This window comes from Streptopelia decaocto (genome assembly GCF_964273445.1).
Source record: "Streptopelia decaocto genome assembly, chromosome: 2".
NCBI lineage: Eukaryota > Metazoa > Chordata > Aves > Columbiformes > Columbidae > Streptopelia > Streptopelia decaocto.
Genome location: NC_138655.1, coordinates 97,374,221 through 97,392,281, shown reverse-complemented (window position 1 = coordinate 97,392,281; position 18,061 = coordinate 97,374,221). Strand labels below are relative to the sequence as shown.

Here is an 18,061-nt window from a genome sequence, read left to right as displayed (position 1 = left end):
GAAATGTCAGAGCCATTGTTTTGTCCCCTGTCTCCATTTCATTTTGAATAGCTGGCACTGCCAGAAATCCCTCTAACAAAGTGGAGATCTCCCTGATTGCCACAGCTGTCAAAAACTCAAGCCAACAAGTCCCACACAGCTGAATGGATTATAATAAGGTTGTAATTAAGTCAAGCACCTTCAGCTACCAGTTACAGGTCTATTCACTCCAGAAGTGCCTGGCCACCTGCGCTCTGGCTGAAGCAAGTGAGAAGCAGCATCCCCTGCCCTCACAAAAAGATCTGTAATCTACAAGGTGAGCTCCATACCAGTGCCATTACATTACTTTACATACCATAACATCTTCTTGCCTGTCATTGCAAAGTCTCCCATGCCAGACAGCTACTGCAAAATAATGGGGTGCCAATAGTTTGACACTACCCAGTGAAGGATGATCAAGTGCATGTACTAATCACTCCCCACTAGGTGTTTTCCTTTCCATGAAAAAAAAAAAGTCATTGAGATGGAGCAAACACTACAGTGTTTTACCTTATGCCTAGTAGCAAAAGGGTTTTCTGTAGTTGTGAATTCAAGGCAAATGCTCTGGGAAGAAGGAGGTGGTTTAAAGCCCCCTCTTCCTGCAGAGTTTGCTGAGCTTCTATTTTTGAGATGAGATGTAGTTTCCTCATCTGTTCCTCTACTAAAAAAAGATAAATCAACTAAAGTTCCTGCATAACTGCAATACCTAATAGTCTAGAAGTAGTTATCTAAAGTTTCATTGCATGTTTCCTGGCAATTAACACACAAAAAAATCAGTTACTAGTCTCTTCAGACTCAGAAATATTAATCATCTATTCAGACACAAATCTGCAGTTACTGGCAGCAGAACGATAAACACCATGTAGCTTTGTCTTGCTAAGCAAAAGCCAAACTGAATGGATGAAATCATGATCTTAAATCAAACACATCATCAGATTCCAGCTCATCTTCCTGTCCACATCTCCACACACTCTCGGCACAAGAAATCTCATCTCTTAAGAAAACAAACACATAAGGGAGCAACTAAACTAGGAACTCCATGGAGTCGACAGATTATGATCTCATCACTATTTTTTTTTTTTTTAAGCATTTCCTTTCCAACTAAACTGAGTTTAATTCATCTGAAAAATTTAAGTGGAGAGTATCTTGAATGCATGTGAGGAAAGTTGTTGAATATGCTACTCTTTCAGTCTGTTTTTAATTTGACTTAAAACAATTTATTAATTTGGTTTAAGGCAAACACAGAGACCTGATAAGAGTGAATGCAACAGTATTAAATAGGATACTACTAAACAGCATATGCAAATGCATTTTAAAGAAAAATCTCTCTCATCTTTGCCTAAATGCAACGTATGACTCTGGCAAGTCATCAGCCTCCACATTGCTCAGTTTTCTGTCCTTGAGATATTTATGGCAAAAATAAGCCTTGTGAGGCCCCACAATGCAGAAACACCCAAGTGCAGGTGTGTTGATGGATATTTGTCTATTTTCTTTCAACATTTCCACCCTGTGGCTGCTTATCTAAAACGCCCTCTCCTTTCCACATTAATCTCTGTTTATTCTTCTGTGTGGCAGTAAGAGGGGGAAGAACATTGACACGCTTGTGTTTACAGCTCTCTGGACCACTCCTAGTAGCTGTGCTTTGACTCAACCAATTTCAGGAAAGTCAACACTGAGAAGAAATGTGCAACTTCCCATGCACCCTGCTCTGGAAGGAAATGAGTTGAGCTCTGTAGGGAAAGGGAAATTGCTTTGGAAGTCTAGACCGAACCCTTCCTTTTCCATCCCTCCTCCTGCTTCCCCCTTGAATACATTTAAGTCAAAACAAAAGGAAGGTGGAGAATGAAAAGGAATCATTGGGCAGAGTTTCCATCTCTGCATGTAATAAAAACACAACTGGATGTGGATTTAAACACCAGTGAAACATCAGCTGGAGGAAAGGGAGGAGAGACACAGGGCAACAGAAGTGCCTGAGAGACAAGAATGTTGGCAGCATCTGTTATAGCAAAATGGGAATCAGGAATGTAGTGAAAGGCAACATAACACAGGCAGTCGCTCTGATCCTCCTATCAAGTTGAATTTTTCTTTAAAATGTTGTAAGTAAAGCAGCTGTGGATCTAGTTGCCTAGAACTGTGTCAGTGAAAGGGAAAATCCCACAAGTTATTTAGTAAACTTGCTCTGTTTTGGTATTGTCCCCAAATGGAAGACACAGTAAGAAGCAGCAGCTGTGAAACAGGGGGAGAACAGCAGAGAAGTTTGAAACAGTCAGATGAACTCACATGAATTTTAAAAGAAGCCCATAGAAACTCAGTGAATGAAGATGGAGGAGAGACAGGTCAGACAGATGGACTAATGTGGCCTGAATATGGCAGGGAAGCCCAGCAGTAAAAATAATGGAACAAAAAAAACCCCACCAAAAAAACACAACAACAATAAAACCCACAGGGGGTGGTGGGGAAATGTATATCTATATAAAAAGAAAATAAAGAAATCCTCAGGAGCTTGGTACTACTTGATTCAACTGGAGACCAGATAATACAAGGGCAAGCTAAGAGACTTTTCTGATTAAAGGAGGACAAGAGGGACGAAGGGAATGGATGAAGAAGTTGCTGGGTATTGAGGAAGAATGACCAAGGGGAAAAAATTAGACTATAAATTTAAAAATGTTAAAAATTATGTCAGAGGAATTTTTAATTCAAATTGGCAGAAGGAACACCAAGGGAAGCAGTCCTGCGAGTGAGAAAGCAAGAAAATACATGCACATGTGGGCATTTAAACTAAACTGCAGTATGGATAAGCATCAAGTGTCACTAATTTGTTTTATTTCCTGCATAAATGAAAGGACATATTTTGTTTGGGTTTGTTTGGTTTTGATAAGGAGCAACAAAAGGGGAAAGAGTGTGAAACTGATCCATCATAACCTGATGCTTTGTGTCCACCTTGGGAATTTTGCAGATTCTGAGTACTCTTAACCTTTTGCCCCACCCCCATATAGGAAAAGGAAACCAGAGTTACATCAGCAGAGTGGCAGGGCTGCAAGATCGCAAATTTCTATTACTCAGGGGCAGAGCTCAGTCAGTGCCCTTGGTCTGTCTTCTCACAGAGATGCAAAAAAGCAATATACACACCAGTGCTCTCAGTGCCTCCTGCCCCACTCCTTAAGAAAAAAAATAAAAAGAGAACCCTTTGAACCAACCTTTAGACCCTGTTGGCATGTTTCTCCTTATGGAGTAGGGGGAAGGAAAGGGAAGGAGCAATCAGACAACTTGTCAGTCAAGAGCTCACAGGGAGGAATGCTGCAAAAGCCTGCAAAAGTCACACCGCTCCCATCCTGAGATTAAACTGGACTACAGCATGTGCCAGAGCTTAATGTCAGATTTATTAGTTGCCTTATTTTCCAGGAAAAAAAAAAAAAAAAAAAAAAGAGAGAGAGAGAAAGAGAGAAAGAAAGAGAGAGAGAAAGAGAGAGAAAGAGAGAGAAAGAGAGAGAGAGGTAAAACAAAAAATGGAGAAGAGGGTTTGTTTTGGTTTGGTTTCTGACCAAGTGCAGGAAACAAGTTTTATTCCTTGAGGAAAATTCTCAGGAGTGGGAATGAATATGAGGATTGTATATCTGAATCATCGTGTTAGTTCCCTAAATCCCACAGCATGTGGGGTTCAGAGAATGTTTTCAGCTAGGAAACTTTTTTTGTAATCATTTATATTTATTTAAAAACAAACAAACAAACAAAAAAACACCAAGAAAGAAAAGGGGAAAAAATAGTGGTTTAGAGCTCCTCCCTTTCTAAATCACAGTTGGATCCAGACAGACCAGTGTTATTTTTAAACAAAGTTAGCAAATTGCCCTTAAGCTGGTCAATTCCAGTAATCAGCATCAGGGTAATGACAGTCACTCAGACGGTTTTCCCTTTGCCAGACCAAAAATAACCACTCAGCTAAATTCTTCCCAAAAGTGTTTATTTGGGCTAAAGTGAGTGCAGTTAGGTTGCAGACACATTTTTCTTACTGTTGGAAAATGTACACCTCTATACATAGCATTGCTTCAACACCCCTCTCTCTCTTTATTCAGAGGTACCACTAGACATATAGGTTCTAGGGAATATATCTTCAAAATAATCAAAAGCATGTCCTCCCTTTCTTGTTAGACACAGCAGCAAAAGAATGAATTTTATCAGATGCTGCCTGTCAATTACAGCCTTTGTGATGTTTACAGCATGCTTGCAATGCACTGCAGGAAAAATACTGATTTCTCTAACAATCATGGAGACTTCTGCTTATTATAGGGACAAATAAAAAGAAAAGCACTTTTCATATTTATTTGAGGCAGATACAACGTTTCATCCACCTAAAAGGCATAAAACCACCAAAATCACAAAAAAAAAAAAAAAATCAGATGCTAAGTCAGAACACTCCTAGTTAACCAACCTGAAAATGCCAAGTGGTGGCCACAACATTATACAGTGTACTTACAGCACAGAAAGCCCCAAGTGCAGAGGTAGTAGGAAGCTTGTTATGCATAGTCTTTCCAAGGCAGCTCATCACGCGGACACTGAGGATGTTGCTGAGAGCAAGGACCACACAGCAATATTTGCCTTGACAGCTGATAAAGAGTGATCTGTCTGCATCTCCTTAAAGACATTACCTGTGAGAAATTTGAACAACAATAATTTAGGACCACTAAAAACATGTGTTTCACACCACTGTGGATATTCATGTCCCATCCCAGTCCTTCCAGTCTTGGAGAACAGGAGAATCACACTTAACAGCTCAGCTTTTCCCTAATCAGCATAAACCAGTGTTTTCCTCAGAGACTGGAAAGGACACTAGTGCCATGGTTGGGAGCAGGAGAATAACACGGCGTTCACAGATATAAAATAACTGTTTCATAACTTGTGAAAAAATTTATGTGAGCAAGTCTACTGGAACAAGAATGTTAACTAAAAAAAGCAGATGAAAACAAATTTTCTGCCCATGGTCACTCAGCATGAGATAGTGGAAGGAAATGACACTGAGTCATCTCAACATGGGATGGAGCAAAACCTGAAGGAGTACTGGACAAAAAACCCAAGAGATAAAGGCCAGGGTCAGCTACTGATGAATCCCAATGAGGTCACAGCCAAAGGGAATTGATCTTTAATTCCCTTGACTCCAAAATACAACACACTTCTTCAATTACATAGTTTCACGTTAGCTTTAAAAATTTAATGGGAGACTAAACATTTTCATTTGTTACCATTCCCATTCTAAAATGGGAGAACATGGTCATGTAATTTTAATACAAATGAGTCAGTATTGTAGCTGGTTTTGCATCTATATAACTGCATTTATGTAGGCACATGTGTATGTGTACACACATAGTATGTTGATTAACTGTATTTACACACAATCTATATTATATCAAGTTTGTTTCACACCTGAGAAAGGGCTTGTGCTTCCAAAAGATATTTTTTGCCATTAGTTCATCTAATAACAGACATTTCTTCTCTGATCCTTATAGCGTTACACACACTACTTACACTCTAGTAGGGTTTATGTACAGATAACACACACTTATTCCCCCCTCCTTGTTTAATTGACCTACATCAATTGACTAAAAATAATTACACACTACCAACTAATAAAAATGAAGTATCCACACCTTAAAAAATGTCAAGTAAGGTGTTGTTCTTACCAATACATACGGCTTCCTAAGCAGCATTTTTAAAAATATATATATTTCCTTAAAAACAAAAGGGTACTAGTTATGTTTTGCACATAAGGATAAAAACTTCACACTGCAAGTCTTTACAGTACCATAATTTACATTCTGATGCCATAAAACAGCAATAAATATTTTAGAGATAACCATAAAATTGAGATCCAAGTTTAATCTTTTCTAAAACTCTGCTTCAACTCAGCTGCTAGGGTCCAAGCAGGATTATTTAATCAGTGGCCAAGTTCATTTGTGGTCCAAACTTTTCCAAAGTTCTCCTGTTTTCTGATGCAGCCTCCCAGCTCAGACTCACCCCTGTGTCTGGCAGGGGCTGGATATTTTGCTGCAAATACTCTCATCCAAAGAGGCTTGCAACTTTGAACCCAAAATGCTTCATGTGAAATACACAGAAATTTGGGCCAAGGCAAAGAAAGGCATGGCCCTCACACTTTAATGTGGATTTCTGGTGGGCTGTGTCCGATGTGGACTTGGGGGGCTGCTCTTGTAGTAGAGTTTGCCCCAGCTCCCTGGATTTCATTGCTTCCAGAACCTGCACCTCTGTGGCGTTCAAGTATTACACCAACTAAAACCAAAATTTCCCCAGTATATCCAAAACATGGTAACCCTTGAAGACTCAGAGCCTTATTCCTGAATAGATCCAGTGAATCTGAGAGTGGAAACTGGAGACAGACCCCTGGGCTCTGATTCCTGCCTCACCACTTGGGCTGCCAGAGGCGACTACCCCCACACCCAGAGGCCCCTGGGGCAGCCAGCGCCAGCCCCATGGGGATGGGTGACATCCCAGAACCCTGACGGGATGTGATGTGCCTGCCCTACAGGCTGCAACCGAATTCCAGCCACTTCTAGGAGGTGTCTGTAGAGGGAACCTGTTTGTTTTGGCTATCTGGTTTTAAGCCTCAGGACCAAATAATAAAAGAAAAACAAAATACCATTCCAGTCCAATTCAGACTAAAGTTGAAAACATAAAAGCACGGTGTCATACACACTAGATAACTTATTTCAACTTGTTCTTTAACAGAACAAAGTAAAAGGAAGAATGAAGCCGTCCACATTCATAGCATGTTTCACCAACTACTTAGTCATAACAAATTGCATCTAAAATTTATTTGGGGCTTGAGTCTACACCCAATGCAGTCAGCTGGAGCTTTGCACTGTATCAGTGGGAATATAAGGTCAGACACTGTAGAAGATGAAGCAGTGAGCTATGACAATTCAATATACTATTTCAGAAAATGTGAAGTTTAGATCTCATACTAAGTGTTTAGACCAAGTCCACAAGCAACATAGTGGTTATGTTTATAAATAACTTGCAGCCAGTGAGAGAATAGCTTTGATTCTGCTGTTAACCCACTGAACTGGAACAAAGACGTTTTCCTAATACTGTAATGATTTATCAGTAGGGTATTACAAGAGGTAAGTGGATGTTACACATCAGAAAATAAGTGTGGGAAAGCGGTACACATTGTTACATAAAATACTAAGGCAAAAACTTGGGCTTTGGTTCTCCTAATCTTCACTTATTTACTTGACCACAGGAAGCAAGCTACAAAATACCACCTTGTACGGTGAGAAATATTACAGTCAAGAGGTGTATAACAAGTCAATTACTTTTGTTGCTTCTTTCCACAGAGAATAAATTCATTTTACCATTTTTTTTTCATCTGTTTCCAGAAAACCAGGCTTGTGTAATTTCTTTTTATTTATTGATATATTCTTTATTTATTTATCATCAGTGATGACCGGGAAAGGAATTTTAGCAGGCTTTCCTGCATGCTCCACAGTAATGTGGTTTGGTTTTGGTTTTCAGTTGTAGGTTACACTCAGCTTGGAAATCAGCAAAGTCAGAAAGTCAGTATTTCAGGATATTCAAGATTCCTGGAAACCTCTGAGAACCATGTCAGTCCCTGATTTGGGAACGTGCTTACCTGTTTAACCTCAAGCACAAGATCTCACATCTTTATTCCACAAAACTTTAACCAAGCATTTAAATTTGAACATGGATTGAAGTGCTTTGCTGAATCAGAAAGGATCTGGACCTTTTTAAAGAGCAGCATTGTTAATTGACTGGGAAGATGTTATATCCTGCAACTGGGCTGCTAATGAGCTGTGCCTGCTGGCAAGCGGCTCTGGTAGCCCACAGCAGCCAGCTGCCTTCTGCAGCACCGCTCGGGGGGTAACCCCCCTACAAACACTGCAGTACAGGGTGCTGTTTGCTCCCAATGTGCTGGTTCCTCTGTGTAACTGGACACTAGTCACAAGAAGTTTTTAAGAACCTCTCCTTTTTACAGTAATCTATAAACTAATACTGACATGATTTGTTTAAAAGATAAGTTTTATGGTTGAAGACTATACAAGGCAATAAAATGTCTTTTACAGCTGATTAAGCACTGAAACCAAGATGAGGCATTTGATAACTGCAGAGGCATTGCTGGTGAGGATATTCTAATACAGTAGGCATTCATGTAATAAAAGAAGTTAAAAAATTCAGACATTATGCTTCTTCCCTTCATGTTGTTTCATCTTTTGGAGCTGGCATGGAACTGCAGCCATCACTTGCCTTGGACTTTCTGGAGAAGCTGATACCAAGGATGTGCAGTTTGGGTACAAACAGAGCAAAGAACAGTTTTGAAAATTGCAGATCTGTTTGTGACCAAGTAAGTAAATAACTGATCCAAGTCACGTCCTCGTGGAAAGGGAATACCAGAACTAGGAAATACATTTCTGAAACAGTCGCCTGAGTATCTTTGGCAACTTAGCCTTGAAAAGCTGAAGAGATCACACTCGGCCACAATGCAGGCACAAGCAAATCATTTGGCTTCAAAGAAATTAAACCCACTACAGGAGCTCTGAATTCATCTTAAGTGTTCAATTGCCCATTTTGTACATGTAAGTATTGCTATGCAGTATTACACATATTATTCTAAGAAGTTCAGTTGTCTGCTTAAGAAATGTCTGCTTCACAGTGTCAATAAATACAGTGGTGGTGTTTGTCACAGGAAGATTTGCTATTTCTAGGCTGTGATTGAGCAAAATTCTTGTCATAGGCTACTGTATTACAGTGCTTTAAAGTAAAAATCTCAGAATAATGCAGCTCCTTTAGGTTACTTCAGCTTGAAATTAAGCTTCTCATACCCCTCTCCTCAAATAACGAGCAAAATCAGAGGAATTTAAGCAAACCACCATATGACTTTATTTTAACTGCAGCAAAATCAATTTAGCATCATTATTCCTACTTCTTCTCTCCAAAACTCTTCATACAACTATCTCAGGTCAGATTTTTACCACATGCATTCTCTGTGCTCTCTCTCTATACACCACTCTCTGCTTTTGTACAATACCAAAAAACATGGGCCTCCACTTTCAGCTGGAACTTTTAGATGGTGTTGTCATACAAATGAATGGAAATGTTTTAGCAGTTTAAGGTGGCTACTCTTTCTTCTGTGCCAGCTAACATTCCTGCTTATTTTGGATAGGTAATTGGTCTATAGTATCTGGTTACAAATTCTTACACAACTTAGATAAAATGCAAAGAATAGTCCAAAGAATAAAACCAAACCAAACCAAAACAAAAAAAAAACCCACAAACTTTGGGCATATGCTGTGTGAAAATACTTTCCCAAATCATTCAGAAAACCATGGGTAAAATTCTGAAGTCACTATTACTAATAATTATTTACATACCTCCAACACTCAAGGTTAGCTTCAACCCTTTCAGCTGTAGATTAGTCAGTCTTCAGCACAAACTGTGCAATCTGGGCATGCTTTCTTTTATGCTTTCTTTTACCTTAATTGTGACATCTTGAATAAGGCCATTGCTATTTAAAATAATTTATTTTGTGTTTGAAAACACTTGTAGAAATTCACAACTAATGAGACACATCAGAAGACTATTGTGTTTGACATTATTTTCTTTTGTCCTTTTTGAGGATGGAGTTACTTTGGGTATATTGGCAGAATCTCTTAAGTAACACATGAGAAGGTGGCACATGTTCTTGTAAGTGTCACTTTATTCAAAACTGTAAATCAAGTTTCTTGTTATTCTCTATGATTTTCAGCAGTATTTTACACTACAGAAGAACAGTGTAGCTTTCTGTTTCTTCAACCATCTCCAGTGCCCTGTAAATGACATCTGAAGGATGGAAAGAGTGTCAGCTCAATATTTGGAGCCCTACTGACACATTCAAACAAATTTTCAGAGACTGAATTTAAACCAAGCCTCAGTACTTGTGGTTTTCTTAGCCCACAACCAACTTCCCAGACTTTCAGTTTATGGAAGTCACTGGTACATTAATAATTCTTCTCCTTTGAATCACAGATACTCCTTTCCCATTTATTTGTCTTCCTCTAAACGCATTTTTTGCTTCAACACAAAGCATTTGCATCCTACACGCCTAATCAGCATGACCACAGTACTTCAAAACTGCCTTTAATCAACACTATAATGTCCAAACTATTCTTATATGCAGCTACCACAAGTATGTACCCACAGGAGCTTCTTTGCCTTTAAAGTTGCAGTAGGGAAGCCTGCATTTTTCACACATCCCTTTCTACTTAGCAATGAATAATTTATCTCTATAAATTTAATCTTCAAAGATACCTAAGACTTAGAAATACTGGACACAGATGAGGCATGATGGAAGTAGCTCATTCTGGCATGACAATGTTTACATCGTATCCCCATTTAAACATGGTCCCCAGGTTTTCCATGCTCTGCATTTTCCTCTGGCCAGGAGGATCCAAATCTGGGGTAGCACATCAAATTCCAGCACACTTAAAAGCATCTCCTCTTTTTTGTGTTTGCTTGTCTTAGGCTATGGATAGATTCCTTCCACCTTGATGCTTTCCCTGTCCTTCTCTACTCACCTCACCTCCTTTCTTACAGGTTGTTTTTCCCTCACCAAGATTCCAGCGGGCTTTGTGTGCAGAGCTTCAGACATACATTGATTTAAACACAGAAGTACTTGGGGGTGGAGGGAATGTCACAAAGAGATGATTGTAAATCTACCAGTATTTCTTCAAGCAAGATTTCCCTCACCCTTTCCCCCTCCTCCCCCTTCCCTCCCCCCTCGTCGTTACAGTGCACCCTGTAAAACAAGTGTCCCCTTTCTCCTTCACCCAGTCTGTTCCTGTGATGGTCTCGTTCTTCACATTACTTCAAGTCTCATGACTCGAAGACGCAGTTCCCAGAGAGAAATGCTCAAGTGAGAATGTCATGACCAGTTGACCACAAACGCTACCATTATTCATTGCTAGGCTGAATTATTCCTGCCCACCATGGACCACATCACTATGCAAAGGCATGAGCTAAGAATATGGGGAAAGACTGGCAAAAGGCCTCTTTAAGAAGTATGCCAAATTTCACCAATTAATTTCATGAACAAAATATGTCCAAGGAGGTAATCTTTCTATATTCCAAGTACTTTGATGCTAAAAGGAGTCCAGGTGTCTATTTCTGTATGTCAGTGCACACATTTCCCTGACTTACATTTTCAAAAGAAGGGACTGGATATAACAAAACCAACAATAACAACATGAAAAAAAGAGATTCAGCTCTGTTTTTTCCATAGCTTCATCCACCACTGCGGTCATTTCTCTTGGCAGTGACATTTTAAAAGCTGCAAGAAAAGAGCAGAAACAAGGTTGACTTTCAGATATTTTTTTTTTAACTTGAATGTTGTTGGCCTCAAGTTTAGAAGGAATATTTAATCTTGGTCAGTCCCCTTATTTTTTCTAGGACCTATACATGGAATAGCTTTATTATTCAGAAAGAAAATATACAGTACCAAAATACATAAAGAAAAATCCTCCTCAAGGGGAAACTTCTTTTAAGTGAGAGAGGAGACTAATCAAAGAAAAAATGACAGCAAGTCATTTTCAGGCACCACCACATAAAGATCTGATTACACACATACATGACAATAAGCTACGCATGGCTTGAAGATGCTGGAGCTGGACCCACATGGTATTGCAGCTCAGTGATTTCAGGGTGATGAGCTCACCCTGCTGCCCAGCATCATGGGCGGGGTGGGGGGGGTGGATGACTGTGGTCAGCTTTGGCACACACGTACTATCAGGAATCTTGCAGGACTTTCATCATCCTTGTATTACTATTACTGGCACAACCAAGGGCAAGCAGAGGTGACACAAAGGGGTACAGCAAGGTCCAAGAAGGCCGCAGCTCAAGACGTGTCTGTGCTGCACCTATATGAGCAGCATCACAACATGCTGATGTAAAGGAGTTACATGCACAAAAGTGCAGGATTTTAAATGAAGCCACCAGGGATCCCAGTTGTGAGAACAACCATGAGCACCTTGCACCCGATTTCAAACTGACCGAGCACAAAGTCTCCTGACAATACCAGTTTGCTTTGCTGAGGAGCAGCATAAGCTGCACACACCTTGCTTCTCCCCTTTCTGCCTCCGTGGCCCATGTCCTTGCCATGTCCCCCACAGGAAGAGGCACAGAGCAGGGGCACTGCAGGGAATCACACAGCAGGGAGGCAGCGGCAGCCACAGCACAGCTCCCCAGCCAGCTCAGGGCTTTGCCTTGCATTGACACCCACCATTTCCCACCCACAAGTTCTCAAACAACTGCCTGACTACAGCCAGCCCCTCTTGGAGGGAAGACTAAGTGTGTCATTGCCCTTTTATGCAAGGCAGGTCCCAGATTTGAAAATATTTACAAGTAATGAAAGGTATCTTAAATTGGCAGAACTTTGAGACTAAGTGCATATAGTTTCAGATAAATACCAACTCCCAAAGAAATAGTTTAATGCTTAAAATATTTTAACAGTATGGCACACTGCCCACAGGCCCCACAGGTTGCATGGAAAGCAGAAGGAGAAGAAACAAATCTGTAGCAAAATTTTGCTAATATGTACATCTTACCTACCAGCTAGTTTGTTTGATTCAGCAAATTGAGAAAGAGACACACGGAGGTACAGAGAGGGACAAGTGCCTTTAAAGCTGCATTGATTTGGTGCATTACCCACTGTTTGTACCATGCTTGGATTTCTAGTCCTTGAGGCACCCTAACCTTTTGCTAATTAAACTCAGCCACATCCATGACAAAGAACCGGTTCTCTTTACAGAAGCTGTAGATGTGATTTGCCTCCTTCATCTGGAGGCAGTATTTGGGGACTCTCCCAGCTGCACCATGTCCTCAGGACACAGAGAGGGCTCCCGGAGAGGGCAGAGGGGGAGGAGGGTCAGAAAGCAGAAACCACTCTCCCTAATCTAAGCACAGCAGAAATGAACAATTGCACACACCGTGAAGGCAGGCTGTCTACACAGCATGCCTGGAAATTAATGTTTTGGGATAGTGAAAGGCCACACTGTTATGAGGTTGTCTAAAGGCCATCTGCAGGTCTAATAAATAAGGGACTTAGGGAGAGATGGAAGAAGCTGCTTATGCCAAAGGAAAGGAAAAATGTGGTTTGGAGAAAAAAAAAATCTCTCCTGCCACCCTATTTTCCTTTTGCTCCCCTGTTCTGCTGCAAAGAAAAAGCCTCACGTTCAGTAATCCTGATGTAAGATTCCTGGGAGGAAGGGAAGGACAAGTACAGGGGAATTCCATTTACCCCAAAGGTTGGAATTTGTTCTGTTTCATTTCTCTTTAGCTTGGTTATTTCTTCCCTCTAGGCTTTGAACTTTTATTAAAAAAAAAAAAAAAAAAAAAAAAATGTTGCAGGGAAAACCACAGAAATCATGTCCAGGTTTAATCCTATGTCAAAGTTCTCCACCCCTGTGCTTCATGCTCTGCTCCTTCAGTGTACTCCTCACTCACTCAGAGCTCCTCCTGACCGCCCTTCTGAGACCCATGGTGAGGAAAGAAGAAATGGCCCAAGCACCTCCCACTAATATTGCAGTGATTATTAATTTCCGCTGCTGTTCTGAGATCAAAAAAACAAAATTACCAAACTACAGCAAAACAAGAATATTTGGGAGGAGGGCAAAATCGTCGATTTTTCGCCCTTTTTTGTCATTTCTGCTCCTTGTGCATTTTTTCCCCCCTTCCCTCCTCCTGCAAGCCACCATCCCTCCCTCTTCAGAGAGCTTGCAAAAGACCCAAGGGCAGCACAGGGCAGATGCTAGTGCAAGACCTCTATCCGTCCTAGCCAGGCGCAATGTGTGAATGAGATTTGGTGCCGGTTTCCATGGCAATGCAACCATGCAGTAAATGCATGCCTCGCATAGGGTTTTTGTCACAGAGGTAAACAAAACAATAGAGCTAAGCTTAGGATGTATAGCTAAGCTTAAGACACATAGGGAGTTACCACCACCACATAAAGACAGAGCACTTCTCTTCATGTTTTCCCATGACTACCTTTTTCCCCCCTTCCCGCCCCAGTTATCTATCTTTTTCTAAGCAAGCACTGAAGAGCACCAGTTTCAACAGCTCATATATATATGAGCTCATATATGTATGTGGGTGTATAGAGTATAGTTGTACATACATGCAACCAAGAGAGACCATGCCACCTATATATGGTCATACAGTATTTCCAGTGACCCCTCTTTACCCTCTTATGTCTGAGAGAGTTTCTTAAGGGCTTTCCTCAGAACCACAAAGCCGGAGCTTTAATTCCTGACCTATTTCCAAAGCTCAGCGAAAGCCAGCACAGATGTATGTTCACCACAGAAACATCCTATGATTTTGTAAAGCAATTTAAAAAAATATATATATATCTGAACTTGGAAGGCTAAACACTCTGAAAGCTCTTAGATCCAAAAAAGTCATTAGGGAAAAAAAAATATATATATAGTTTGATTTAATATTTTCTTTTTTACAAGAAAGTTATTTTCATTAGATGAAAGCACTCTGTGATTTCAAAGAAAATAAAGAAAACCTTAGGGTTTCAAACCTTCAGCATAGGTGTAGCAGTTGATAGCTAATCATTTCCTAAGGTCATGGAAGGGCAGAAAACCCAGGTTGCACAGGATGTCCCTCAGCTTCACCACCTTCCTGCCTGACTCCTGCTAAGAGCTCACCATGCTCCTCAATCAGGCAAAAAGGTACGGCTGCTCTCAATGGGGCTTGAGATATCCCTTGGAGACAAGCACGGGTTGCTAAATTTGGGGCATATGATATTTTGTGCAAAAGCTTGCAGTCTTGTGTGCTGCACAGCAAGTTGCCATTCTTCAAGCCTCTTTTGGGGCTGGCCATTGGAGGCTCCCCCGGGATCAGGCAAAGAATTGATACAATATTTTCTTGAGTCATAAAAAAATTTACCTGTCTTGCTAATATTGGACTGTAAAGAGCCTTTGTCAGAGCTGAATGTCTTACTCAACCCTGCAGCTAACAAACATGCTTTTCAGGGCTTTTTAGCACTCTCATATAACTGCCTTCCACAAATGCCAGACATCAAAGACTAATGTTGCCTGACGAGGCATAATTGACACAATGACAACCAAGAATCTCATATCATCATATAATCTTTTTTTAAGCAGTGTGACAACCTTTCCAGCTATCCACACTTCCTTTAAACAGCTCACTTTAAACACAATGAAATGAACTTTAAAATTGGCAGTTTAGTATAATGAAGTATTTGCAAGAGCTGTAATGTCTTTTTCTCATTCTACTCCTAATCGCACGCATAATTTGCACTTAATTCAGATTATCAATGTACCACTACTATAAAGGGGAGAAAATTGCATCCATTTGATTGTAAAATGAAAGATTAAAAATACTGCTTAAAACCTAGCAGGTAACATATGAAAGTATAAAATACAATAATCAGTAAACATTCATATCTGGGGTGAGAAAATGGACAAAAATGCATAGAAAGTTTCCAAAAACCTTCCTCTCTTCCTTTCGCATACTCTATGGAACAGCCCGCCAAACCCCAAAGAAACATTCCCATTTTGGGGGGGAGGGGGAGTAAACCACATGCTTTCCATAAATAGCACTCTCCTCCCTTAAATAAACCTTGTGCACTCGAGCCTGTGACTATGTTACAGTTTAAATATTTTGCTAACCTTATGTGATATTCTCAGGAAAGCTAAAAGCAACACCAAAAAACATCTGCCCCCAAACAAGTTATATGTGGGTGTGCTTAAGAGGCGGCTTTGCATCTGTTTGGAAAAAGGGGTGCCCTGGCTAGGAATGCAGCCCAATTCATCCTAGGTCATCTGGAATGGCTCAGCTCAAAGGTCCCTCTATTTATCCACAGCTAAGAAGCTGCCTGGCTACGCTGCCTTTATAATGAAGTTGGCTTAGCCCTGCACAAGGGAAAAAAAGAGAACGGCATCAAAAGAAACAGGCTTACTGGGGGTTTTAGATGAGAGATCATCTGAGCAAGCTACTATCAGTGGAAAAAGGAGGAGGTTTCCTTGGACAGATTATACTATTTAATTAATTAAGGCACATACCAGAGGCAATTGGAGTGCAAAGACACAACTGGAATGAAATGACAGGCTGGTCCAGAGCCCCTCATCATGCTCAGTTTGGTAGCAATCTGGGAAAGCATTGGCATTGTGAAAGGCTGTATTCAGTCTGCTACGGAAAAAGTGGACACCTTTTCCCATTAAATTCTGCATTGCCTTGTGATACCCTCAGCCACAGCACGGAGTAAAGACCAAAGGGTGTTGATAGAAAATCAGCCCCCACCCAGCCTCCTCTAATTCTGACTATCAAAAATGAGTGAATTAGCACTTTGCATGTGTGGATAGGCCAAACTGTATATTTTATATATATATATATATATATATATATATATATGTATACACACACACACATATATCTCTTCCTCCTTCCCTGTATCAACAAAACATCAGCCTTGCTTTTAAAACCTGGGCAACAGGGAGATTACAAGGGCAACTACACTGAGCCTTAACATTCAGTAGATGAATGCTGGGTTGCAAAAATTGGACTGTGGGCAATGCAGTGTAGAAAAGGCAGAAGCAGAGATAATCAGATAGGTTCATCGGGAAAAAAAAAAAAAAAGCCCCCATCCCCCACCCCCGAATGACTACATTAAAATAGTGGAAATTGTCATCTTCTCATCTGCCTGCATGACAGTCACAGCTATAAACAATCAAGCTTGCTTAAAAATTGTACTGTTCAAAATAATTCTCCCAAATCCTTATTTGCATTGGAGGACAATTCGGCCATATAATGCACACAGATTGTACCTTCAGTACTTTCTTCTGGAAAAAACAGCTAGAAAGTTAGCACCAAAAAAATAAAAACTAAGAGTCATAGTTGACCATATTATAACAGAAATAGACTTGAAATTTAAAAATAAATCCCCCCCCAAAGAAAAAAAAAACAAAACAAACACACAAAAAAACCCCCACACCACACCAACAAACAAAATCCACACAAACACACCACACAGGTAAAGCTCCAGTTAGTCAAGAAGTGACTCTCTAATGACAGTTTTGCCTTTGGACAAATACAAAGGCAGAAAAAGGGTTTTATCATAGTTTTATGTACAATCACACTCAACTATTACAATAACTATACTGACCTAAGAATAACAGAAAGAAATGTTCAAAGTGTTGATGTAATTGTTAAGAGCACAGAGTGCAAAGACAAAACCGTGCCACACACCCAGCAACTTGTCTCTCCCTGGGCTCTCTCAGAGTTTTAACATCCAGCAGCTGCCTGGGTTTCCACCAAATTTGTCTTCATGGGTTACACAGAACTACAACAACTCTTTTCACTTTGGTCGAGTTTTGAGTAGTGTCACAAATAATATCACTCCCCTCTACCTACAACATCAACATACCCAAAAAAAGATGGGAAGGAAATTTAAATCATCACCTAACAGAACAGCTATCTGGAGACCAGGAATGTGTTGACTTTGCTAGAGCTGACTGTGATCTGAGTTCATTCTTTGTATTTTTAGCCAGAGGTCTACGCTGTGGTACCTTCTGTGGCTTCACAATTTTTGCACAGGGGAAAAGGCATGCCTGGGTTCCTCATTCAAAGGCTCTGATTCCCCCCTGTGAAATGATGCAAGCCTTCCTTAAAATAAAAAAAAAAAAAAAAAAAAATCAGTGTTTCAGTATGCTCTTGATGCACGCTGCTAAGGCAGACCCAACAACAGACCCAGAACGGCATGCTGCAAGTCAAGTTCTTCATACATTTTAATTACAGTTTACACAAAATGAAAGGCAGGTTAATAAGCTCAGTTCATAAAAAATTAATAAGAAATGGCATTTTTGTACAGAAGATCAGGGGACTTAGCCTTTCGAGGGCTGATCAGAAAAATATATTACATGCAAAAGTCACCTATATTCTTCAGATGGGAAAGAGGCAGCAGCAAAACAGGCAGGGGATGGAGAAAGGAACAAGGGATTTTATTTAATAAAAAAAAAATTTA

At 40.3% G+C, this 18,061-nt stretch overlaps 1 long non-coding RNA gene across 1 annotated transcript in view; it reads right to left on the bottom strand.

Annotated features, from left to right (window-relative positions):
* LOC309436041 overlaps positions 1–18,061 on the bottom strand; it is a 249,333-nt gene that overhangs the window by 44,396 nt on the left and 186,876 nt on the right. The window contains exon 4 of the long non-coding RNA XR_014183268.1: positions 4,490–4,661. This is a non-coding gene — a long non-coding RNA (uncharacterized lncRNA). The remainder of the gene's footprint in view (positions 1–4,489; positions 4,662–18,061) is intronic.